This window comes from Myotis nattereri (genome assembly GCF_964212035.1).
Source record: "Myotis nattereri genome assembly, chromosome: 6".
Classification (NCBI taxonomy): Eukaryota; Metazoa; Chordata; class Mammalia; order Chiroptera; family Vespertilionidae; genus Myotis; species Myotis nattereri.
Window position 1 is genome coordinate 39,911,044 of NC_138081.1, and position 26,191 is coordinate 39,937,234.

General features: G+C 39.6%; 1 pseudogene across 1 annotated transcript; it reads left to right on the forward strand.

The window, feature by feature from the left end:
- The first annotated feature begins 1,311 nt into the window (after positions 1–1,311).
- On the forward strand, positions 1,312–26,191 carry LOC308520827 (large ribosomal subunit protein uL23-like; annotated as a pseudogene). The gene is made up of 3 exons: positions 1,312–1,317; positions 5,656–6,179; positions 25,968–26,191. The product of its transcript is annotated as a large ribosomal subunit protein uL23-like (transcript).

Below are 26,191 nucleotides of genomic sequence, written 5' to 3' on the forward strand. Positions count from 1 at the left end.
CCTCAAGCCTTGGAAATGTAAAATTCTAGGCTATAGTATTGATAGATCAATATCCTTATGCATTCAAATTACAAAATCATGTCAGTACCAGAGTAACTTGGTAGAGGTTGAAATTTTGAAAGTAGAATTAGCATACTTAATAAATTCAACCTCATTCTTCTAGTACATCATATCATATTGACCTACATTTTTTGAAAACTGTTTTTATAAACAGGCTGATTAATTTTACTGAAAGTTTATTTAACAAAGTTTAAAGTTAATCAGCAAATAGAGTTTTCCCACCAGCAGAGATAAAAAATATAATTTGCTACATAATTATTTGTAATTACTTTGTCATCAGATATCATTTACCAGGAATCTAACTCTACCCCCCATTTAATCTGTTCTATTTAGTTTAATTCTATATCTCATTATTCTAATTTTAATTCATTAAAATGTTATGCCAATTTTATTAGCAGGTCAAAACCTATTGGTCAACATTCTTGAAGGCTACAACCTTTTCATTATTGATCATTTTATTGCTAAGTTTCCCTAAATAGAAGTGTACTGACAAGTCTTTCATTAAATATAAAATGTTCTTGTAATGATTTGGGCTTTTTTCTTAAAATATTGCATTATATTTTGTTTATTTTTTTATTTAAATTCTTTATTGTTTAAAGTATTACATATGTCTCCTTTTCCCCCCATTGACCGCTCCCCAGCCGTTCCCATACCCCGGAACACGCCCTCACCCCCCCTAATATCTGTGTCCATGGGTTATGCTTATATGCATGCATACAAGTCCTTTGATTGATCTCTTATCCCCAACCCCCTCCCCTTCCTTCCCTCTGAGGTTGGATGGTCTATTTGATGCTTCTATGTCTCTGGATCTAATTTTGTTCATCATTTTATGCTGTTCATTATATTCCACAAATGAATGAGATCATGTGATATTTATATTTCTCTGACTGGCTTATTTCACTTAGCATAATGCTCTCCAGGTCCACCCATGCTGTTGCAAATGGCATACTAATAAATACCCTGCTATTTGTCTATGTTTTTCTTCTTGGCCTGATTTGCACAGACAACTGAGTAGATTTGGTAAATTTTGAATATTTTAAACAACTCAGCAAATCAAATGCATATCAAACACCTAAAGAACTCTAAAAAAATACAGATGGCAGTGAGATTAGCAACTGTTGTGAAGAAAAGAAATGCCACACTCGGTGATCTGATAGCAGTTGGCAGTGAAGAGAGATCAGAGGCAGGGCCTGGGAAGGAACGCATTCCCATTGTCAGTATGCTAAGGAAAGCCGTCCCTAAGCCACGGTGATGCCGGTAACCATGGCAAGATTATTAGAGATGGAAGAGAAATATGTAAAATAGGTGTAAAAGAAGCTGCCCTAACCATCTCACAATCTCACAGTTTTTCTGGAAACAATGTGACATTTCAGAGAGAAAAATTGTTTGGAGAAGTCAGAATTCTCTGCATGCCCGGAGTCTTCACACGCTTCACTCTGTAAGAGCCATTTCTCCCAGGGCTCTGTGCTTCACTTGGAGGAAGGTGTCGAGAAAGGAGAGTCCATACCTGCCACCACATCCACTTCTGCAGTCAGTACTCATGGCCTGCTTTTGCAGTGCACTATGGATGTAGATTTTTATTAGCTACTTCCTTAAAAAAAATGACCTACATATTATCTCTTTGAAATAAAGTGGCTTGAGTCTGAAACTCAGAGGGAGGGAAGGCAGGGGTAGGAAGAGATCAACCAATGAACTTGAATGCATATATGCATAACCATGGACAAAGACAATGGGGTGGAGAAGGTCTGGGAGGGGAGGGGATAGAGCAAGCTGGAAGAGGTTAATGCAGGGGGGGAGGGATCTATGTAAAACTTTCAACAATAACAATTTCTTTTTTTTTCTTGCATTATTATTTATTAACTAGAGGCCTGGTGCACAAAAATTTGTGCACTGGGTGGGGGGGGGGGGTCCCTCAGCCTGGCCTGTGCCCTCTCGCAGTCTGGGACCCCTCGGGAGATAACGACCTGCTGGCTTAGGCCTGCTCCCGGGTGGCAGAGGGCAGGCCCAATCCCTAGATGCAGCCCCTGGTCGGGCTCAGAGCAGGGCCGATTAGGGAGTTGGGGTGCCACCCCCTGTCACACTCAAGGCAGGGCCCATGGGGAGGTTGTGGTGCCACCCCGTCACACACAGAGCAGGGCCGATCAGGGGGTTGGGGCGCTGCCCCCTGTCACACACAGAGCAGGGTGGATTGGGAGGTTGCAGCGCCGTCCTGTCAGGCTCAGGGCAGGGCTGATGGGGAGGGGGTGTTTGTGGTGCCACCCGTCACACACAGAGCAGGGCCAATTAGGGGGTTAGGGCGCCACCCCCTGTCACACACAGAGCAGGGCCGATCTGAGGGTTGCAGCGCCGCCCCGTCACGCTGCTCCAGGGTACCTGAGGCCTCGCGGCTCCACTGATCCCGGGGTGGTGAGACCTCACTGCTTGGCGGCTTCGGGGCTGTTTGGCTTTGCTCCACTGCTTGGAGCCTGCATATGCAAATTAACCACCAGCTTTGTTGGTGGTTAATTTGCATATCGCCCGGATTAGCCAATGGGAAGCGTAGCAGAGGTACGGTTAATTACCCTTTTTGTCTTTTATTAGATAGGATTGTATTTATTATTGTATTATTCTCTTTTCTTTTTTAATTAAATCTTTATTGTTCAGATTATTACATTTGTTCCTCTTTTTTCCCCCCCATAACTCCCCTCCTCCCAGTTTCCGCCCCACCCTCCGCCCTCACTCCCCACCCACTGTCCTCATCCATAGGTGCACGATTTTTGTCCAGTCTCTTCCCGCATCTCCCACATCCCTTTCCCCCCCAAGAATAGTCAGTCCATTCCCTTTCTATGTCCCTGATTCTATTATAATCAACAGTTCATTCTGTTCATCAGATTATTTATTCACTTGATTCTTAGATTCACTTGTTGATAGATGCATATTTGTTCATAATTTGTATCTTTACCTTTTTCTTCCTCTTCCTCTTCCTCTTCTTAAAGAATACCTTTCAGCAATTCATATAATCCTGGTTTGGTGGTGATGAACTCCTTTAGCTTTTCCTTATCTGTGAAGCTCTTTATCTGACCTTCAATTCTGAATGATAGCTTTGCTGGATAAAGTAATCTTGGTTGTAGGTTCTTGGTATTCATAACTTTGAATATTTCTTGCCACTCCCTTCTGACCTGCAAAGTTTCTGTTGAGAAATCAGCTGACAGTCATATGGGTATTCCCTTGTAGGTAACTGAGTTTCTTTCTCTTGCTGTTTTTAAGATTCTCTCTTTATCTTTTGCTCTTGGCATTTTAATTATGATGTGTCTTGGTGTGGTCCTCTATGGATTCCTTTTGTTTGGGGTTCTCCGCGCTTCTTGGACCTATAAGTCCATTTCTTTCACCAGGTGGGGGAAATTTTCTGTCATTATTTCTTCAAATAGGTTTTCAATATCTTGCTCTCTCTCATCTTCTGGCACCCCTATAATTCTGATGTTGGTACGCTTGAAGCTGTCCCAGAGGCTCCTTACACTATCCTCGCATTTTTGGATTCTTTTTTTCATTTTGCTTTTCCGGTTGGGTGTTTTTTGCTTCCTCACATTTCAAATCATTGACTTGATTCTTGCGCTCCTCTGGTCTGCTGTCGGGAGTCTGTATAATATTCGTTATTTCAGTCCGTGTATGCTTAATTTCTAGTTGGTTCCCCAATATAACATCGAGGGTCTCATTAGTTTTCTTGTAGATCTCATTAAGTTTATCGGCGGCTTCTAAACAGTTCTTGAGAGACCTTAAAAGTGTGGTTCTGAACTCTATATCTTCCATTGACAATTTTGTCCTGTTTCTTTGTCTTCGCATTTTGTTATGCTTCCTTGGTGCACCCCCTAGTGGTCTTTGTGCGCAGTCTTATAGTTAAACCTTGATTGTTGTAGCTAATACCAGGGAGGGTTTGACCTCCAGGCCAAGTGGCTATGAGAATCAGCTGTGTCTGCAGTGAGAGAACTTCTGTCCTCTAGGGAGGTGCTAATCTAGCCTTTGCCTGAGGCTATCCGGCAAATGCCTGTGTGCAGGGCTTGGGCGGGGCGGGTCACACAGGATCAACCAGGGTGGGCCAGAGAGAGCAGTTATGGCGGCTCTCAGTCCTGTCCCCAGGGGCTCTGCCTCTCTGAGTCCCAGCACCCGATGCAAACCTTGGAGAGAAAGCTGCACTCGCTCTGACCGAAGCCAGACAGTCCCGCTTCTCCCGTTTGAGTCTGGGTCCCTAAAGACTCGCCCGGATCTGGAGCTCAGAGTCTGCGACTCCCTCCCGATTGAAAACGCCAACCGTGCCCTCCGCCGCCAGCCAGCCTGCTCCGCGCACTCCACACCTCAGAATTTGACTTCAGCACTGCGCCTCCTCTGAGTGTCCGTATGCGTTTCTCTTTCCTCCTAGTTGTAGGACTTCCACTCAGCCAGCGTTCCTGTGGTTCTGGGTGATGTCCCTTCCTTCCGTTTTTTAGTTTCACTTTTGAAGTAGTTGTTCAAGGCAGCAAACTCCGGCATTAACCTATGCCGCCATCTTGGTTCTCAACAACAACAATTTCTTAAAAAACAAAATGGCAAAATAAATAAAGCGGCTTGAGAAAAAATTGTGTCTTCTTTAAGTATTTACATGTGTGACTCCCAATACTATGCTCTAGGGCAGCGGTTCTCAACCTGTGGGTCGCGAACCTTTGGGGGTTGAACGACCCTTTCACAGGGGTTGTCTAAGACCATCGGAAAACACATAGATAATTACATAGTGTTTTTGTGATTAATCACTATGCTTTAATTATGTTCAATTTGTAACAATGAAAATACATCCTGCATATCAAATATTTACATTACGATTCATAACAGTAGCAAAACTATACTTATGAAGTAGCAACGAAAATAATTTTATGGTTGGGGTTACCACAACATGAGGATCTGTATTAAAGGGTCACGGCATTAGGAAGGTTGAGAACCACTGTTCTAGGGTCACTGTCTTTTTTTCTTTGAATAAAATAAGATGCCAGTACTGATAAATTACTAATCCAAATGGATTAGTAACAAAATAAAGTTAATAAAAAATTTAAATGTAGTATAATATTAAAAACATTTAGTATTTAAATGTGACATATATTATTTTTATTGTGAAAGAATAAGGAAATGAAAATATACCAAAATTCATTGTATTTACAGTTCAGTTTAGTTTTTCATTAAGTTTTCATGCAACAGAATTTTCTGTCTTGCCCTTGCAGTTAACGCTTATATCTGAGAGTAACCTATTAAGTAATTATGACTTTAGTAGTTTTAAACTGATTGAGAGACACTAAATAAAAAGCATTAAAATTTTAGAACCATTAATCAACAAATAATTAGTCCTATTGGCAAAAAACTGCATTCACACAGTATAACTGCCCAAACAGTGACTGAAATAAGCATGTTCCAGAGAATGTCATTTAGTAAACAAGAAAAATAAAATTTTCCCAGAGGAAAAATACCTATTATATGTTTGAATGTAAATATCTAATAGTGCCATTGCAACATTAATGTGCAAAATAACAAATTAGTGTTGACTCACCTGTGCACACATTAATGATCAAGAAATTAGCATAGTATCTTTTTACGAAGATAGTGCCAAAAGCTAAGCAGGAAACCCCTGCCCCTCCCAAAGCCAAAGCCAAAGCCAAAGCAAAGGCTTTGAAGGCAAAGAAAGCACTTGAAAGGCGTCCACAGCCACACACACACGCACAAAAATCCGCATGTCACCCACCTTCCGACGGCCAAAGACACTAAGGCTCCGGAGGCAGCCTAAATACCCTCGGAAGAGCGCATGCGCACCCAGGAGAAACAAGCGTGACCACTATGCCATCATCAAATTCCCCGACTACCAGTCAGCCATGAAGAAGATGGAAGACAATAATACACCAGTGTTCACTGGGGAGGTCAAGGCCAACAAGCACCAGACCAAACCGGCTGTGAAGAAGCTCTATGACATTGAGGGGGCCGAGGTCAACACCCCGATCAGGCCTGATGGCGAGAAGAAGGCATATGTTCGACTGGCTCCTGACTGTGATGCTTTGGATTTGCCAACAAAACTGGGATCATCTACACTGAGTCCAGCTGCCTAATTCTAAATATAAAAATTTTATACTGTAAAACAAAAAAATTAGCTTATTATGCTAATAATAAAACAATATGCTTCAATTGAAGTTAACTTATATTTTAAAAAATAAACATGAACTTGATCAATTCAGAAAGTAATTTTTACATTTTAAATGAATGTCTTGTTTTACTGAGGGATTACTATTGCTTTCCTTTCACTAGCCTCTCCATTAGTGCTTTTAAAATATAATAAACAAAATTTTGACTAATACTTCTAGAAACATCTATTTCTAACATGAATTTATCAGTATTTTATTTTTCCTGTATAGTCATATTAAAATGTGAAATGGAGAATATGTTTTACTGAAACATTTTTTGCTTATTTATCTTAATACATCCTTGTTCAAATTCTGTTATACCTTCAATATGCCTCTTAAATCAGCATATTACAAATGGATACCATAAACAATATTAATAATCCTGCTGAATAATTACATCTGTCTATATTTCTCATCACTGTAAAGTTGGTGTAAGCCTGTGTAATATATACCTCACATTTAAAAATTGGTGATTCAATGATAAATATATTCCATTCTGCTAATTTTACTATATAATTCAGCAATTGCATTAACATTAAATATTTAACATAACTACTTCTATGAAATACTTCAGCCTGAAATAAGGAAACCTAATTTACAGTTCTGGATTCATCCTAGACTGGATGGGTGTAAATCTGAGTTACTTTTAAAACTTTTTCTTAAATCCTGATTGGTTTCATAGCTGATACCAAGAGAACAGAAGTTAAATTCCTTCTACTTCTTCTTTCCCCATTCTCCTAAGATACAAGTCACTCTTTCTGTCCTGAGGTAGTCCTAGAAATGATATATAGACGAGATAGTAATAGAGTTTCCTTTTATTCCCATAGATAGTTATATTCTGACCCCTGAGAAATAGGAGAGTTCTCACAGTAATTCTGAGTTTTTCTGAACTTCTTTTATACTTTAAAGAGAACAACCAATAATAAACTCAGCAACTATGGTAACCAACTTAATTTACCTATTTTCATAATCAACTTGGTAACTGGTATTTTCAGTATATTTAATGGTATAATTATGATACAAGTCAATGTATTCAGTGAGCATTTGCATTTTTCTTTCCAAGATGCTTATTTATCTACAAAACAAAGGCCTAATTAGTATCTGAATTCACTTTGAAATTTTTTTACTTTTATCATTATTCTTCTTAGTTATAGCGCCAAGCACGAAATTATCTACTCCTCAATATCAATTTATTAGGCAAAATTCACCCTAACTGGTATATTGAGAGTAATTTATAATTCTGTTGGATTAAATAATTGAAACTTTTTGAATATAGATAGTAGTTAATTCTCTTGCTATAAAAGAGCACAAAACATACTTTCCATTATAAATGTACAATTGAAAGAATGTGGCTTTGGAGCTAGATGGTAGCTTTGTGCAGTTTACTTGATTTTTGTGAGCATTAGTTTGTTCATCTTTAAACAGGGATTAAAATACCTACCTCATAACACTAGATAAAAAATATACCCATAGTCTGACATAAAATTATGTTCAATAAATGTGAGTGGAGGAGGAGAGAAAGGAGATGATTATTTTAATGTAGCATTTGCTGTCAGAAGTCAAATGATCCCATTCCCTCCCTCAACTCTCCACCATTCACTCCTGTCACTGAATTTACCTCATTTTCTCAAGATTAGCCCTTCTCTAGGCAATTACAGTGTTTCTCACAACTAGTGGAGGCTCCCTAGATTTACAGCCTCTTGACTTAGCCTAATAGTCAAAATTTGGTGATTCTCCCATGTGCAAATGTTTTTATTTAGAAATGCAGGTCATATTAGAAGAGTAAAGCTAAGCTGGCTTCATGTCCTCTCTACATCTGATTTAGGCCCAGTACTTGGGGTGTAATGATTAAAAATGACTGACAACATGAACCAAATCTGGTTCCCTAGGAAAGGCCATGATGACCACATATATAATTTTATTTTCTCCAGCTTCCCCTACAGTGAGAAAAGTAGAGACTTTTCATTTTCATTAAAGAGTAAATTCCCTCTACAAAAGCATTTTGGTTAATGCACTTTAGATGGGTATTACTTTTAGACGTTAGGACAACCCATATTTGCTTCAATCAACTCAAGTAGATACAAACTCAGCCTTCTTTTCCATGCTTGTGGACACCCTGTAGACCTGGGTTCCTGTAGAAGATACCATTACCTAAGTAAGATCCATCAGGAAACAGCCTGAAATACAGATGTGGTACAGGGAGTTTATTGTGCAGGGCTGTTGGGACCAACACCTGTGAGAAGAATGCAGGAAGACAGGTTGAGCAGAAGGAGAGGTTAAACATGATGAACTTGCAATAAAGGCCTCAGCAGAATTCACGGGGAGGTTTGCAGCCACACTGGCCCTTTAGAGTTGTCCAGAATTGAGTTAGGGCCTGGCCTTTGCATGCCAGCCACATCGCTAGTCATTGGATGTGGGTTGCTCCCTCGGGCAGGCTGCTCCCTCTTGTTGAGGACAATTGCTGAGCAGGCACTCACTGTGAGCTACTGGAGGCCAACACACCTGGCAGTTTGGAGAATGAGTGCTTCATCCTGAAAATTTTACTATGACTGTTAATCAATCATCACTGATTTTTAGTGCTTTGAGATACAAAAGTTAATAGAAATTTTTTAAAAGAGCTATGTATTAAGATGACACAGTCTGTGTCATAGTGACATTTCAGACATTTATGAGGTGGACATATAACAATCCCATGAAATAAATTTGTTCCTTTACCTATATCACACACTGTCAGTGTTTCATGGATAAACTTGCAAATATAACAATTAATGGTCAGAAGCCTGGCAACCCTTCAGCATTAAGTATAGTAGACAGCTCTGACCATATAAAGGCAGTAAAAAGGTGGAGCATGGCCTGACCAGTGTTGCCCAGAGGTTGAACATGGATTCATAAGCCAGGAGGTGATGATTCGATTCCCAGTCAGGGCACATGCCTGGGTTGCAGGCTCAACCTCCAGTAGTGTGCATGCAAGAGGCAGCAATTAATGACTCTCTCTCATCGTTGGTGTTTCTCTCTCTCCCTCTCTCTGAAGTCAATATAAACATATTTTAATAGATGATAGATAGATAGATAGATAGATAGATAGATAGATAGATAGATAGCTGGCTGAGCATGGTGAGTGAAAGACAGGAAATGTCAGGCCAGAAGTACCTGAAAAATTGCAGCCTCTCTACATTTCAGACCATAAAGACCATCGTGTAAATTGAGTGATATCTTCTCAGCTTGGTATTTGCATTTCTTGCTCACTGACAGCAGTTTCTACAACAACATTTCACAGCACACTCCTCCTACCCATTAGTCTATAGGATACTCAATAAAAGGAAGTTCTAGGTCAAATGTGACTGGGAAACTCACCATTCCAAAATCCCGCCCCCCCACCCCACCGCTAAATTTGTAGTTTTTGTTAAAGTCAATCTGCCTACTTTCTTTTTTTACCACCCCATTTCCAAAATTTACATATTATATTTTTTTTTCCCTCATACAACCTTGATAACATTTAAAGGAAATCATGTCCTACAGAATTCAAGCTGGGGCATTCTTCTCCGTGTAATGTTAAAATGTCTTATAGAAAAAAATAAATAGTTAAATTAGCAAAAAGGCTGCTTTGTCAACACAGAATCACAATACACATAGGCTGAAATTCCTCTTGGGAAGATTGGCAAAAAGCTATTGCAACTTAAACATCAACACAATCATTTCTCTGTCAGTGAGTCATTCGTAACCATACTCTAATTTATTGGCCTATTCAAAATAATCCATCAAACTAACATTATTCACTTTTTCATATGTACCAACCACTGAATTTCCAGAATGTCTATATATTTCACTGTAGCACAAGCCAGGAAATACAGAAAGGCCTTTCCGAGTTAGAACAGGAAGCCAGCCATAATGAACTGACAAACCCTTCTATACAACCCGGCAAAGGCAGAGACAATGGGCCATGTGGTAGAAGAAACAGGACTTTGCAATGACATGGAAAAGGATCCAGTTCCAGCTTTGTTTCCGAGCTGGAAGTAACCTTGCCCCACTCCTTCACTCCTCTAACCTCAGGTTGCACACAAGTAATATGCAAATGGCACCACTCACTGGAAAGTTGTCTTGGAGACTAAATGAAATAACATCTTTATAAGGAGAGAAACTCAACAGGACCTTGCATAAGAAACAGTACTGCTCCTTACCCAGCTTCTTTTTTTTATTCCTTAAAGGCGATTCAGGGGAAATAAGGGGTAGAGTTTCCAATATTTTTTTTTTCAAAATTTCCTTTTTCTTTTAATTTTCTAAGCTCATGACTATCTATAGTATAGGCAAGAATCAGAAAAGACAGTAAGGAAAAATAGCTTGAATCTGAAACATGGTAGTGGGAAACTTAGAGACTAGAAAAAAACATGAAAATTTCCCTTATCCAAGGTTGTCCCTTACCATCTGTCTCTTGAAGGTTTTGTAAAAGGAAAATGTCTTTTAACCACTTTATAATTTTTGACATTTTTCCTAGCATAATTTGGACATCTTATCAGTAATGGATAGTTAGTCACAGCAAACTATTTCTACCTGGCAACTGACAACTGATTCATTCATTGCACAATTTGAATGTCTGTGAGCTGACAGTGTTGGTGTTCATAATCTAAAATGCAAATTAAAAGTTAAAAAGAGACTACTCTTCACTTGTAACGTGGGCAAAAATCAAAAAGTGTTTTTAACATGCTGTATTTGCAAAAGTTGATGTGAGCCAAAATTTGTACAACACAGGGAAAGCAATTTGGTAACAGCTAACAAAACATGAGATGTATCTTTTCAAGCCAGCAATGCCATTTCTAGCAATTTATCCTGCAGAAATGCCCTCTTGACTGCAAAACAAAGCATGTTCCAATGTGCAGCATGGTTGGTCAAAGCAAAAGCCTAAAAACAGCCTAAATTTCTTTTAATTGAGAATTATTTAAATAGTTTGGTACATCTATAAAATCAGATACTATTTATAATTCACTGTGTACCATTTACTATAATATTAATCTTTAGCATATATTGTAACATGAAAAAGTTACAGAATATGTATATATTCAAAATGTATAATGTATCTACACTCATCAGGCACAGATCATCTCTGGGAAGAGACAGCTGAGACTGACAGCAGTTGTCTCCAGGGAGGGTCCATGGTGATGAAGATGGCCTTATCATCCATTCAGCCTGACTACACTTTTTAGACAGGTTACCCCAGACTCCTGACATCCTTTTTCTTCCTGAACTTTAGAATGCTTGTTCTTGTAAATTCTTTCTCTATCCCTTCAAGATGTAAATCTTTTTAAAAAGCCCGTTGCCAGTTAAATAACTCAGAACTATCTTTCTAAAGGACCTGGGAGCCTTCTCTTTGCAATGTAACCGTCAAGGAAGACTGTCCCTACCTCCCAGTCTCTGTGGGAAGGTAGGAGCCTAACACCTAGGGAGGTGGCTGCTCCGGTTTATAAACCTAGCTCCTGTGGGTGAAGATAAGAGAAAGTTTAAGTATCCCTTGGAAATGCCAATTACCAAACACCAGTGGCCTAAGATGAATTCCCCAGCCCAGATTTTAAAAACTCACCTACCTTTTTTTTTTTTTTTATGGAGTTGAACTCACACTGAGTTTGGCATCTTTCCCTGATGCAACAGCCTTACATGAAATTTTTATTTGTGTGTTCAACTTTGTCTAATGCAATTTTTACTTTGACACAGGGATACAGGATAACCTGATCAAGAAGGAGACTTACTTTTAACTCAATATCTTTTTATACACTTTTTCATTTTTACCATGTGGATGATATACCTATTCAAACGTTTCAATTAAACAAATAATCTAACAAAATCCTTAGGGCAGTCTATAGCCTATGGAAATATAGGCTAAATGATCCTGGAGAGCTTTATCTAACTAATTTTAGCTTTGTAGTACTTATACAAAATATTTTAAAAGGAAAGGAAAACTTCCAATTAAACAAAGTGAAATTGGTACAAACTAAAACTAAAATGGGAACATGTCCTTTATTCCTTCAAATAATGTTGTTAATACAAAAAAATGTTTTAGCTTAGTTGCTTAAAAATTACAATGAGTTCCTAAATGAGATCTTACAATAGTTTCCAGAGATGCTTAATAAACAATGATTCCATATATCTAGCCTATCTGGGTCACCCTTGGCTCAATCTGTACTTTAACTATTGAAGCCTTCAAGTTACAAGCCAATATTTAATCAATCCAGTTGCTTTGTGATGATTTCCATTGGAAGCAAAATAAGGGATCAGTACTCATATTTATAATATCAGAATAATTCATTTTCAGTCACATATTCTTCTTTTAAAGGAAAGTTCTGAAATCTATGGTTATAAAGAATGCCATAGTTTTAAACCTCAGGTTTTTTCTTAAGAGGTAAACCTGAAGTTGGTAGACATAAATTGCCATTTGGTGATGAAGACTATAGGAAGAGCTGGGGTGTGTTAGAGGAGGGAAGGGATGGAATTGGAGGTATTATTTTTCAAATTAAGTTTGAGGAGACATTTAAATATGTTCACATAGACATGACAAATAGGCATTAGATGAGCCTGACTGATATTTAGGGAAAAGATCAAGATCAGAGATAAATATACTGGCATTACCAGCATATCACTGATGTGTAAAGCACTGTAAAATTAAGATCAAGAAGATGAAAAAAAAATAGCCAGAGAGGTAGGGGACAAACAAGGAGAATATGTTTCCTGGAACCGAAGCAAAGAAGTTAAAAGGGAGAGGATGTGATCCATGCTATCTAATAAAAGAGAAACATGGTAATTAGCCGTACATCCGCTACCCTTCCCATCGGCTAATCAGGGCGATATGCAAATTAACTGCCAGCCAAGATGGCAGCCGGCAGCCAGGCAGCTTGAAACTAACATGAGGCTTGCTTGCTTCAGTGACGGAGGACTCCAACGTTCCCCGCCTGCGGCTGCAGGCCTCTGAGCCTGCAGTTTGAAATATTGTTACAAATATAGAAGCTAAACAAAACCCCAGAAACCTGCTTTCAGCCAGCCGGGATCTCAGAGCTGGAGTTGATACAGTGTTTCGATTATAGAACCCAAACAAACCAGATACCTGCTTTCAGCAGCAGAGGCCTCAGAGATGGAGCCAGAGGTAAAGCTGGCCCAGAATAAAAAAGAAAAAGAAAAAAAGGAGCAGTTGGGAGCTTCAGTCACCCGCCAGCCTGAAAACAGCCCTCAGCTCCTCACCCAGACTGGCCAGGAACCCCAGTGGGGACCCCCACCCTGATCCAGGACACACTTCAGGGCAAACCAGCCGGCCCCCACCCATTCACCAGGCCTCTATCCTATATAGTAAAAGGGTAATATTCCTCCCAGCACCGGGATCAGCGGAGCTGAGAGGCCTCCCGGCACCGGGATCAGCGTGACAGGGGGCAGCGCCCAAAGCCCCTGATTGCCCTGCGGCTCGGCTCCGTGTGTGATAGGGGGCGGGGCCACAACCTCCCTATCCGCCCTGCTCTGTTCATGACAGGGGAAGGAGCTCCAACCCCCTGATTATCCCTGCTCTGTGCCTGATAGGGGGGAGCTCCCCAACCCCCTGATCGCCCTGCAGCTCTATTGTGACAGGGTGCAGTGCCCCAACCCCCTGATCGGCCCTGCTCTGTGTGTGACAGGGTGTGGCGCCCCAACCGCCCCCCACCCCCCTACTGGCCCTGCTCTGTGTGTGACGGGGTAGAGCCATAACCTCCCCATTGGCCCTGCCCTGAGTGTGAGAGTGGCAGCGCCCCAACCCCCTGATCGGCCCTGCTCTGTGGGTGATAGAGGGCGGCTCCCCAACCCCCTGATCCGCCCTGCTCTGTGTGTGACAGGGGCCGATGTCCCAACTCCCCTATCGGCCCTACTCTGTAAGTGACAGGGGGGAGCTCCTCAACCCCCTGATGGGCCCTGCTCTGTGCATGACAGGGGGCACTCCCCAACCCCGATGGGCCCTGCTCTGTGAGTGACAGGGGGCAGCGCCCCAATCCCCTGATTGGCCCTGCTCTGTGCATGACAGAGGGTGGTGCCGCAACCTCCCCATTGACCCTGCCTTGAGTGTGACAGTGGGCGGTGCCCCAACCCCCCAATCGGCCCTACCCTGAGCATGACTGAGGGTGGCATCGCAACCTCCCAATCCGCCCTGCTCTATGCATGACAGGGGGCGGCGCCCCAACTCCCCAATCAGCCCTGCTCTGAGCCCAACCAGGGGCTGCACCTAGGGATTGGGCCTGCCCTCTGCCACCTGGGAGTAGGCCAGCAGGTCGTTATCTTCCAAGGGGTCCCAGACTGCGAGAGGGCAGAAGCCGGGCTGAGGGGCCCCCCCTCCCCCACCCCCAGTGCACAAATTTTTGTGCACCGGGCCTCTAGTATTTAATAATTATCAAATTAAATTGAAGGTAAATTATCATGCAACACAATGGAAAAAGAGCAATTTCTGATATGTTCTAATGACTATATTTCAGTAAGTACTATTTTCACTTTATAAATACTAAGATTTTTTATGCATACATTTAGACCTAATTATTTTCTTAGAGGCTAATACTATTTTGTAATAATATTTTTTTAATTGCTGAGTTAGTCAATGAACTTTAACTTAATCATTTGATTTTACCAAAGGCTGAGAAAATTATATTTAATTTCAATTATAACTAACCACATTATAACAATAATATCAAAATCTCTCTAATCTCTGTACATAAAATGAATATTTGAGAACTTAATATGGTAATGAGTATTCATAACAAGACATCCCTATCCAGATTCTATTAAAAAGGACTCTATGAGAATTGGGGGCATGGGGTGGAAGGATTAATTTCGACGATTTGTTATTTCAATGATGAGCAGCCCTTGAGCAACCCAAACTAATGACCAGTTAATATTATCCCCATAGTTGTATTCAGCAAGTGGGTATGACTGAAAACTAAACTTGCCACTTCTTTTTATCAAGTTCTTCCTGAATGATCTGTCTGAAACACCGTTCTCTGTATACAACTGACAAAACGGACACTATTCTGAAAATCTGTCAATACTGTCTAGATTGTAATCCTGCAAAAGATTCAGCAGGAGGCTGGATAGGGATACTGCACGAACGGCATGAATCACTGGAAGAGAGACTCTTCTCGCCAGGGGATAGTTTAGAATGGTGTATACTCCTCTGCTTAAATGTCTAACAGATCCTAGATGAGCTCTGAAGAGTTTTCCCACTTTATAATAATCTTCCAATAGGTTTTTACCTATATTCTCATATAAAAAATAGAGCATTATTTTTTTAAAAAAAGGGGGGGGAGAAGGAGGAAGAAAGGAAACTAAAGCTTCAGGGAACAGTGAATTATGAAATCCAAGGACCGTATCTGGGGCAGGGCTGGCATCAGGAAGAGGGCCTCACATCCTTCTCTGTGTACAAGTCCCAAGACCGGAGGGACTTGAGCTAAAGGAGTGGGATTAGAAATATGACATGTGGGGCAGAAGACAGGAACAGATCACTAGACTTGGACAAATGAGCATCTCCATCGGCCTACAATTAATATCAAAATGAGAGAAAGTTCTATAAGATAGAATATTTTTATTCCTAGTTCAGACAACTGTTTTCTTTGCCCAAGAATAACTACACAATATAACAAAGGTGACAAACTAAATTATACCTCAAACAAACATATAGAAGACTTTGGAAAATGAGACCCACTAAGGAAGTTTTACAAGAAGATCATGTCTGTACCCTTTTAAAGAAGATTTGGAGTTACCAGGGAGATGTTGTGTTTAAGACAAACACCACACAAGGATTCTCTGCCTTTTCTGTAAAATTGAAACTCTGAATCACATATTGTCAAGGCTATTTAAAAAGAGGCCTCAATCATGGTTTATGCTAAAAACCACGGAAAACTCCATCTGTTTTGCATTTGTTTTTATCTATGAGACCAAATTCTGGACTGTTGACTCTGATGTTAGTTAGAGGGTTTTGTGTGTGTTTGTTTTTTGGCTTTTTATATCTTAGCTTTTTTGTACAATTTTTTCTCTACTGTCTTCATTCCTCATCCCATTGGTTGCTTTGGCTGAGAACCATCAACTCTCAGCCCTAAGAAAGCCCAACTTTAGTGGCTCTAGCCCTCAGCTCCTGACAAGGGAATAAACAAATCAGCGAACAATGTGGTTACCTTATATCTTATCATTCACACTGGAGATTTTTGAGGAAAAATAGAAGCACTACCTAGACATGATGCCAGACAAGCTGTATAAACAGGAACTTGTTAGACAAACTGAGAACCGAATCTCTAAATGAATCTAAGACCGCACCAATGATTCCAGAAACAAAAACCAAGGTAGCGGGAAGGGAGTTCAGAAAGTAACCCGCTGTCATTTTCAGGGATGCAAGACATGGCTTTGGATAGAGTTTAATGTAATCTTAGGCATTACAATTTCTAGTCTTCAAATACTTGCAAGAAGGAAGCACACACAATTGCTTCAAGGTTAGGGCTTGAGCTCAGAGAAATGTAATAAATTCCAAGAATGTAATCCAAGTCACTTGAGACACAGAGATCTTTGACACATGAATTCAACCATAGGCTATATGTTATAAAAATATACTTTTATTGCAGGATAACCTTATCCCATGTAAAACCATTATATTTCATACAGTAAAACAAATGGAAATTTGTTTTAGAAGTTATGAGAGGCATTACTGAAAATGGAAAACTCTTGTGATATTTCAAAATTTCTCCTTCACCAGTTTTAAATTACTGATGGGCTGTGTCTACTGGCAAGACAGACAAATTATAATGTTTCCTGTAAGCCAGATGTTGAGGTAATATAGAAAAATAGATATGTCAGTGATAATTCCTGAAGCTGCACTGATGAGAGGAACTGGCTTCTCGTGACTGAAGCTTCCTGCCTTTGCTGCCAATTTTATCACATCGGTAGGCGGTTTTCAGTTTTCTTTTGAGATTCAGCTTAAACTCAAAACTAGATTATAACACTCCTAAGTGAAAGGCATTCAAAATTTATCAAAATGGTTTTGTTTTTAAATTTTGCCCCTAAAGTGAAGCTTACATGTGGGAAACTTAATTTTCATCAAGATAAGCCACACAATACCATTGCCTTATTAAAGATATGGGCGGGGTGGCATATCTTTCCTTCTTCCTCATGCCCATGAATGTGATTTTGGTGTCATGCCTAAATTCTCCTTCCACCTAACAGTCAGGCTCATTTTACTTCTTACATTAAGAATTCGTTTGTGGAATTGCCATTTATGTCCTTGACTTTCTTTCTCCATGTAATAACTAGAGCGAGAATTCAGTGTCATTTAAGCAAACTTAAATATCTTGAGATGAAAGAGTCCACATTAAACAGATGCTAAGTGTTCAACACGGAGCCCCTGCAGCCCTGTGTTCCTGCCTCTATGACATTCTCCCAGGGGCTCACCTTTGCACACTTAGAATAATCTCTAACCATTCTCTCTCCTTTATTTTTTTTTTATATCTAATGAGTCAAGTCTCTTTGAAATGTGTTTTCTTTATGCCATTTCTTCTCTTCTAATAATAATTCCCTGCTTGTTCTAAAGCACATTTCAGAAAGGCCTTGCGAATATAGACATCCCGTTCTCATTCTTGATAAGGAATGAAACATCCTAAGACAGACACTTACCCAAATATAGACTCTATTTGGGTTGCTGACTTATGAAAATGCTCTATTATTATAAACAATGGAAGGAGTATTTCTTTGACTCAGCTCTGATTTGAGAAAAAGGAAAGAGGAAAAAGAAAAGAGGGCAAGGGAGAGTGGGAGGGAAGAGGGAGTAGGGGAAAGAATAGCATTGGACATGCCAATGTTGTCCTCATTTTCAGAGGTCACAGGAGGTAGACTTCAGTCCAGAGTACTCCTGGCTTATGTACAATCTAAGACAGACAGCCAGGAGAACAGAGTGGCACTAGGAAATAATTCACTGGGTCACTATAATGGGGTCTGAAATACTTTTTGATATTTCTCTCTATGCTTTCCAAGTGATTATATTTGGTTACTCAGACTACATTGCTTATAAAGGGCATTTAATAACTATTCTAACGAGGCATTATTTATGCAAAGCTGTGGAAATCTTTCACACATGTTATTTCTCCTGAATACTGTTAACTGTCTCATCTTAAATTCATCAGTCAACAAATACTTGTTAATCACCTACTTTGGATGGTGCAACTATGTTTGACACTATGTAAGCAGTGATGAAATAAGCATTTAAAAGGGTAAATAATTATGTGAGTACAAACTAAGAAGAAGCTGAATATCAAGTTAGTAAGGAAGACTGAACAGAACTACTTTGAGAATGTACCATTTAAAGTTAGACTGAAGTGCTGTGTCAATGTGAGGATTTGCAGGGAGAACATTTCCAGCAAAGAGAACAGTGTTGTGCTGCTCCTAAGATAGGAAACGGCATGGATGATAACTGAAATGAGGCCATCTAAGCTTGTGCACCATGAGCCAGGTGGAGAAGGGAGATTATGTTGGAGAGGTTGGCAGGGAGCTTTTATTCAGGGTCTGACGTCACCGGAGGTAGTATGGATGCTCTCAATACAATGGGAAGCCATGGACGACTTTTCAGCAGGAGGTGATACGATCTGATTTAGTTTTTCAAAGAGCATTTAGACTGCTATTTGAAATACATATTGGAGAGAGTTAGAGAAAAGTGGGAAACCATTTGGGAAGCCATATGAATGAATGTTCCTCATGAGAGGGGATAGTTACCTAGTCTTGTGTGGTGGCAATGAAGATAAATTACTAGTACTGAACAGAATCAAGGAATGACCCAGAAATGCCAAGAGGAAATATCTTTACTTTTAAAGACAAGTAGATTAAGTTAATTACATTCCGAAATAGAACTGGAAGTCTAAAAAAAGCACAACAGACAATCAATGGTAGTGGGGTAGTGGTAGCCAACATTGTATGCTTGTGATTTTTCTCTCTCATTCGATGATTTAATCAAATAATCTTTCAAGCCAGATAGCCTTCTCTGAAGTATTGAAGGTATTCAGATGGTTCTTTTGATAATGCATCTTAATCTTTAGACGAAATGTGTTCTCTCTATGTATGTAGAGGGTGTTATTACTTTTAATTCCCAAGTTTCAGTAAATGATAAAGAGAGTCCGTCATCTCTCACAATGTCAATGTCAAGTCTGACGTGAGAATGGATTAATAACATGCTGAAGAGAAGATATGTCAGAAGAAGCCATTTCTACCTTAAAAATTACTTTTTGGGTTTATCATAATCTGACAACTAATGTACAGCTTTGACAGGAGTTTTTAATGCTAACGGTGGATAGCTGAATGATAATAGTAAGTTAACTGAATCTGCATTGTTTTAGTACCTTTTGAAGAAATACACTATATTCTTCAAAACAAACTTTAATCAAAATAAAAGTTTCTAATGTATTTCTTGATAATACATTTCTTTTTCTAAAGATCTCATTTTTTGAGATAACGCAAAAACCTCAGGTGTATATTAAAATGGCATTTGAGCAACTGCTGACATGTGGAGTGCCCAGAGTGATTTCTGTTTTCCAGACTGGACAGACAACATTCTACAGCTAAAACAAATATTAATTATAGGTGGGTTAATTTTCTAAATGTGAATGTCGAACCTATAAAGCTTTTAGAATATAATATAATGTTCTTATTACTTCAGGGAGGGAATAATTTTTCAAACAAGACTGAAAGAGCATTAAGCATAAAGGAAAACAGATAAATTCTACTTCAATTAACACAGAACCCCTATTTATCAAAGGGCACCACAAAGGAGCTTAAAGACAGAATAAGAAAAGGTATTTGCAAATCATAATTACAAAAAAACTCACATAAATAATATATAAAGAACTCTGGCTCTACAGCTTAATACAAAAAGGCAAAAACCCAATATAAAAAATGGGCAAATTATTTAAATGGCATTTCATTTCACAATTTCTAATCTCAGTATTTCTCCTCCTCTTCTTCCTTGTGTCATCCTCCTCCCGTCCTCTTTCCTCTTTTCCTCCCTTCTTTTCTTTTCCCTTTTCCTCCTTAGCCTTCTTCTCTCCCTTCTCCAACTCCTCTCCTCCTCTCATCTTCCTCCTCCTTTTCCTTTCCCTGTCTCCTCCTCTCTTGACTCCTTCACTTCCCCCTGTTCTTCCCCTCCTTTCCCTTCCTCTTCTTCCCCTCTAGGTCACTCTCCTCTTCCTTTTGTTCTTCTAGACCTTCTACCTCTTCTGTAACCAATCCTCTCTTTGAAATACTGTGAGAGGTTTTGTTTTCTTTTTTAAAAAATATTTTTATTGGCTTCAGAGAAGAAGAGAGAGGGAGAAACATCAATGATGAGAATCATCAATTGGCTGCCTCCTGCATGGCCCTTTCTGGGGATTGAGCCTGCAACCCCGGCATGTGCCCGACTGTGAATCCAACTGCGATCTCCTGATTCACAGGTTGATGTTCAACCACCTAGCCATGCCAGCCAAGCAGAGGTTTTGTTTTCTAAATTTTTCTCACAAGCTGAATTGACTTGACATGAATTCTAATCATGTTGGGAACCAATATGAAATCACATACATTTTTGTTAAAATAATAAATGAAGATGACATTCCTTTGTTCCCTTGACTCATGTATTTATTCAACAGACACTGAATAATTGTGACAGGGCTGGTTCCCTGATATGTTTTATATAATAAATTCATAAGCAAAGAAAACTTGAACTGAAGAAAAGTGAGCAACTAAAAACAAAGCAAATAATGACAGATAATTTAAGCCTTAGTTTCTTTATCAGTAATATAAGAATAACCCCAAGAGCTGACAGGGCCTTTATAAGGATTGAGTGTATTATAGTACATCATTCCAGAAGACTCTCACATCCCTCCCTCATGCTTTTCCACATACTCTTTCATCTTGCTCAGATGCCATTCCTTTCTTCCACTCTAGGTCCTACATGTCAAGCTTCTGTTTAGTTTTGAAGGCCCAGCTTAGGAATCATCTACTCAAGTAAGATTTCACCAGTTTCTCTGGGCAGGTTAAGGTGTTCTCTGGATTTCTTTAACACTCTTTTCTTACCTTCTTCTCTTATAAATCTTAACTGTTTACATTTTCTATATCTACCCATGTAACTTCTCTGGAACCATGTTTTATATATCTATTTCTTACCATGCCTTTCACATTACCTGGTATATGAGCAATAAATGTTACCATATGAATAGAGTTCTAGCTCTGTAAAAACCACCTACATTCTTGATAAAACTATCAAGTAAAGCTAGAAAAATATTAGAGCTATTAAAAATTCAGGGAGTTCAGGGTCTGGAAAAATTGAGTAGTAGTATTAAAAGGACAGGAAAGGGTTAATGGGAAATGAGGACACATTTGTAATACCTTAACCAATAAAGAAATTAAAAAAAAGAATAGTTACATGAGCAAATATGAAAAACATTTAAACTATAAAAATAAGAAAAAAATAAAATCAGTGATGTGGTTGGAAAAAAGTAATAAAAGGACAGGTAAGATAATAGTGAAAATGTAAAAATTCCATAGATTATCATCAGAATGAGTTTAGCTTTTTCCCAAAGATTTACCAAGAGCTATCTACGTTATCTTTTTTGGAATAAGAAATTGTTTCAAGGGGACTTTTGCAGCATAGTTACCTGGAAGAGATTCTTCATTAATATTGGCATGTAGTAACACATTTCTCATCTGTGTAAACTGGGGAATGAGACTCAAAAGATTGGAAAGCAAGATAAAAATATCGAGAGTGCTAATAGCAGTTAACACAAACACTGATTTTTAGTTTACTGTTATTCCCTATTCAAAAATAATTTATTCAATTTTAAGAAAAAAAAAACTAAGTGGACAGATTTTGCTTAGGAAGACTATTTCAAACCTCTGTATTCTTTTCACTTTCTAAATAGCAGATAGAAATTGGGTACCTTAAAAAAATTTATCTTCTAGGTCATCACCATATCATTCATTTTGGTTTGAAATTTTTCTTCACCTATGGATCTGACATCATTCTGGAATTTTTCTCTGTACCGAATTTTCCAAATCAATTATGTTACATTGAAGCAACATTTTGTTCAATTCACATACTCATAGGGAATGGCAAAACTAGGAATTCTGAGTAATTAAGCATACACTTGCATTGCTAAGAAAACTTAAAAATTAAGGATTATGTGGAGAAACTGAGCCTTAATTTTTTTATTTTGTTTTAGAAAGACCATGTGAATTTCAAAAGGGAGCCCTCTAGAAGTCAGGCCTGTGTGAGTGCAGTCTTGGGCTTGAACTCTACAGTCTAAAACATATGTATTAATATCTTACATCAATCCCCTGATCAATATGTACCTTAACTTCCTAAAGCTTTAATTTCCACATATGCAAACTGCTATGATAATTATTACCTAGTAAGGCTAGTAAAGGGATCTAACGTATGCAAAATATTACATAGGGCTTGACACATAGCGTCAGGGAATGAGACAATTGCTATTATTACTGACTAGAGGCCCGGTGCATAAAATTCGTGCATCGGATGAGGGTGAGGTCCTCAGCCCAGCCTGCACCCTCTCCAATCCAGGACCCCTAAACCAGCAGTCGGACATCCCTCTCACAATCCAGGACCACTGGCTCCTAACCACTCACCTGCCTGCCTGTCTGATCACCTCTAACTACCTCTGCCTGCCTGCCTCATGCCCCTAACAACTCTCCTGCCAGCCTGACCACCCCTAACTGCTCTCCCCAGCCAGCCTGATTGCCCCTGAATGCCTCTGCCTGCCAGCCTGATAGCCTCTAACTGCTCTCCCCTGCCAGCCTGATTGCCCCTAAACACCTCTGCCTCGGCCCTGCCACCATGGCTTTGTCCAGAAGGACGTCTGGAAGACGTCCAGTCTATCCAGTCTAATCAGCATATTACCCTATTATTAATATAGATTACAGAGAATTTCATTACAGGTTCCATACTGGGTTCTGATTGGTAAAATGACTGATTCTCAACCACAGTATCCTGTTCCCAAACTCTGGAATCTAGATTTTGTCTGTTAGAAAGTGTTCAGCTGCAAAAAAGAAAACGTCTGCTTAACTCAGATTAAATAAGATAAACTGTATTTTGCTGCACCATAATTAAGTTCAGAGATAAGAATGATTAATTAAAATACTCAGCTTTGTCATAAAGAGCTCAGGTTCTTTCCATCTCTTTAAAATAATAAGTTCCATCCTATGGCTGGTTGTCTTTATGGTCTTAAAATAGATGTCAGTTCCAATAGGGCAAAGTTGTCCTTGCTCAAGTCAGGTAGGGAGAGAGTGATAGAGAGTGATCGCTAATTGATTCCAGGAATCCTAAGCAATCCTCTCCATTTATGTCACTCTTGGTCCTTCTTTTTTTTCTTTCCTCCTTTTCTTTCATCCTCCTCTCCCTCCCTCCTTCCCTCCCTCCCTCCCTCCCTCCCTCCCTCCCTCCTTCCCTCCCTCCTCCTTCTCTTCCTTTCTTCCTTTTTTTCCTTCCTTCCTTCTGTCCTTCCTCCTCTTCTTTCTTTTTTCTCTCATTCTTTCTTGAACAATTATTTTTAAAATATCTATCATAGGTCTGTCACCATTCTAAGTCATAGGAAAACATCAGTGCACAAAACAATAAAAAAAATCGAGCCCTCATGTACTTTACAGTCTAGTGAAGCCAAGTTGTGCCCAAAACTAAACAAACCAGACGAATGAGATGACAATGGTTCAAGACTAACCAGATGGAGTGGAATGGAAGTTGAGGGGTCTACCACATTGGCACATATGCCTCAAAACATATTCTTGAGGTCTTTTGTACATATCAAAATCTTAAGCATCTCAGAGTCTATGGTAGAAAATAATCATGCCCTATTTCTAAATATCTACCTTATTTTTTGCGCTTTTTTTTTGCCAAAAATTTAGTTTTTCAGTGGTGCATAATACATAGTCATTATCATATCTGTTTATTTTATGTTACAATACGTTGTTAGTAAAATTCAAATTCATTTCTTTCTTTGATTGCCATTTTAAAATCCCAGACCTTGCATTTATCTTAGTTTATTATGTAAAAACCATTAAATGTTTTAATCATAGACTAGAGGGTATACTGTAATGGTAATCTTTAAATGACCACTTCATTAACATTTTATGTTGCACACAAGACCTATAAGTCACTGCTGCAGCAGCAAAGCATTTTACAGCTTTATCTAGTAACAATGTCTGGTGGTGATTTTCAATTAAATTGAGTCACTCATAATACATGAGAGTAACTGGATCTGAGCCAAGCATTGCTTATTCTACTCATACTGTGGCTTTACAATTGTGACAGAGCAGGGTTCCACCTCAACTCCCACCGAATCGTCACTCCCACCAGAGTAACGCAATTTCAAATAACCCAGAACTAAACTGTAAATTATTTTAAGAATAGAGTATTCCATTATGAATGCCTAGAACACTTAAATAATGTTTCTGTGCTAAGTACTCATGGAAAAAGATTGAATTCCAATAAGGATTTCTTCATGCTGTGGTCTGTCACACTCATCATTTGGGGATCTTCTGGTCAAAGCTAAGGGAGCAGGAAGGGATCAAAAGGTTTCACCTAGTCTAAGAAAAAAATAAATGGTTTTACTTTGAAATTTTAGTGAGCTATGAGCTTGTACAATGTGTAACTCCTTGGCCATCTGCTTTCTGTCACTGTCATATCATGTTAAAAGTGATGGTGGATGAGGATGGAAGGTAGCATGGTTAATATCATTTCTCTGTAAAATACTGCGATGTAAAGGACCCTTACTATATGTCATTAACTCAGTTAACTCTTACAGAAACCCTAGCTCCTTGATACTATGAACTCCATCTTACAAATAAGACCTCTCAGCTCACAGAAAGTAACACATTTATCTAAAGTGCTACACTATTTCCCAGTCTAGCATGCAGTGAAACACCAGAACCAAGGCGCATATGCTGCATTTTTTAAAAAGTCTGCATGTTAATTTAAAGGACAAACAGTACAACTTAGCAAGAAAAAGAAAGTCTCTTTTGGGAAAGAAAACAATCACAATAATCATCCTACTTTTGTGACACTGGACGCTAAAAATATAAAATCAGCAATGGATCCCTACAAAGCTGATGACTCTAGAGAAGAGGAAGAGGAAAATGATGAGGCCAACAGTCTGGAGGGGGATGAGGCGATGCCTCCCCCAAAACAGTACCCCCAGATGGACAGGCTTAGCACCCAAAGGGGCTCCCAGGATCACAGAGAGAGACTCGGGATGCTCCCCAAGCCTGGCTGCAGCAAATTCACAGGTTACAGTCTAGGCAGGGACACAGCACAGTGGTGGGGGCTGCCCAGGCCAATGTATGAAAACATTCGCACTCTGAAACAGCGCAAGCACACAACGATTGTTTGCAGGGGCCCAGGCACAGATGAAGGAGGCATACCACGCTCTCTCCTCTAGGTGGGGTGGGGTTGGGGCAGGCACGGAAGTTGAGCAGGTCCCCACCTGCCTCAGTACATGATGGTGCTGCTGAAGATCCTGCTGGTCACAGTTCCCAACTCCAAAGCCAAAACAGGCTCAATAAACCTCCAAGCAGACGTCCTGCCTGAGGAGATGCCCACCACAGTGTTGCAGAGCACGCGATGCTGGGGTGGAGGTGGACCTCCACAAAGAGGTCATTGTTAAGGTCATTTCTGCTGTCCTACAGTTGCTGCTCAAGCACGTTATATTGAACCATGTCGACCAGATTGAATATATGGCCTAGCACTAGGCAATTGCCAGCTGCATCGCTTTGATCCTAAAGTTCTTCAGTCAAACATTGTGTCCTACATCGCTGCCAAGAGCAGCATTTCTGCCCTGGATTACCCTCACTGCACGGTATGCAAGCTGCCAGAGCTGACTGTTGCGAATCTGGAAGCTGGTAACAACGACCTGAAGGAACCTCTTTTCTTGTATTCATCGGCTTTGGGTCTTGAACAAACTGACTAA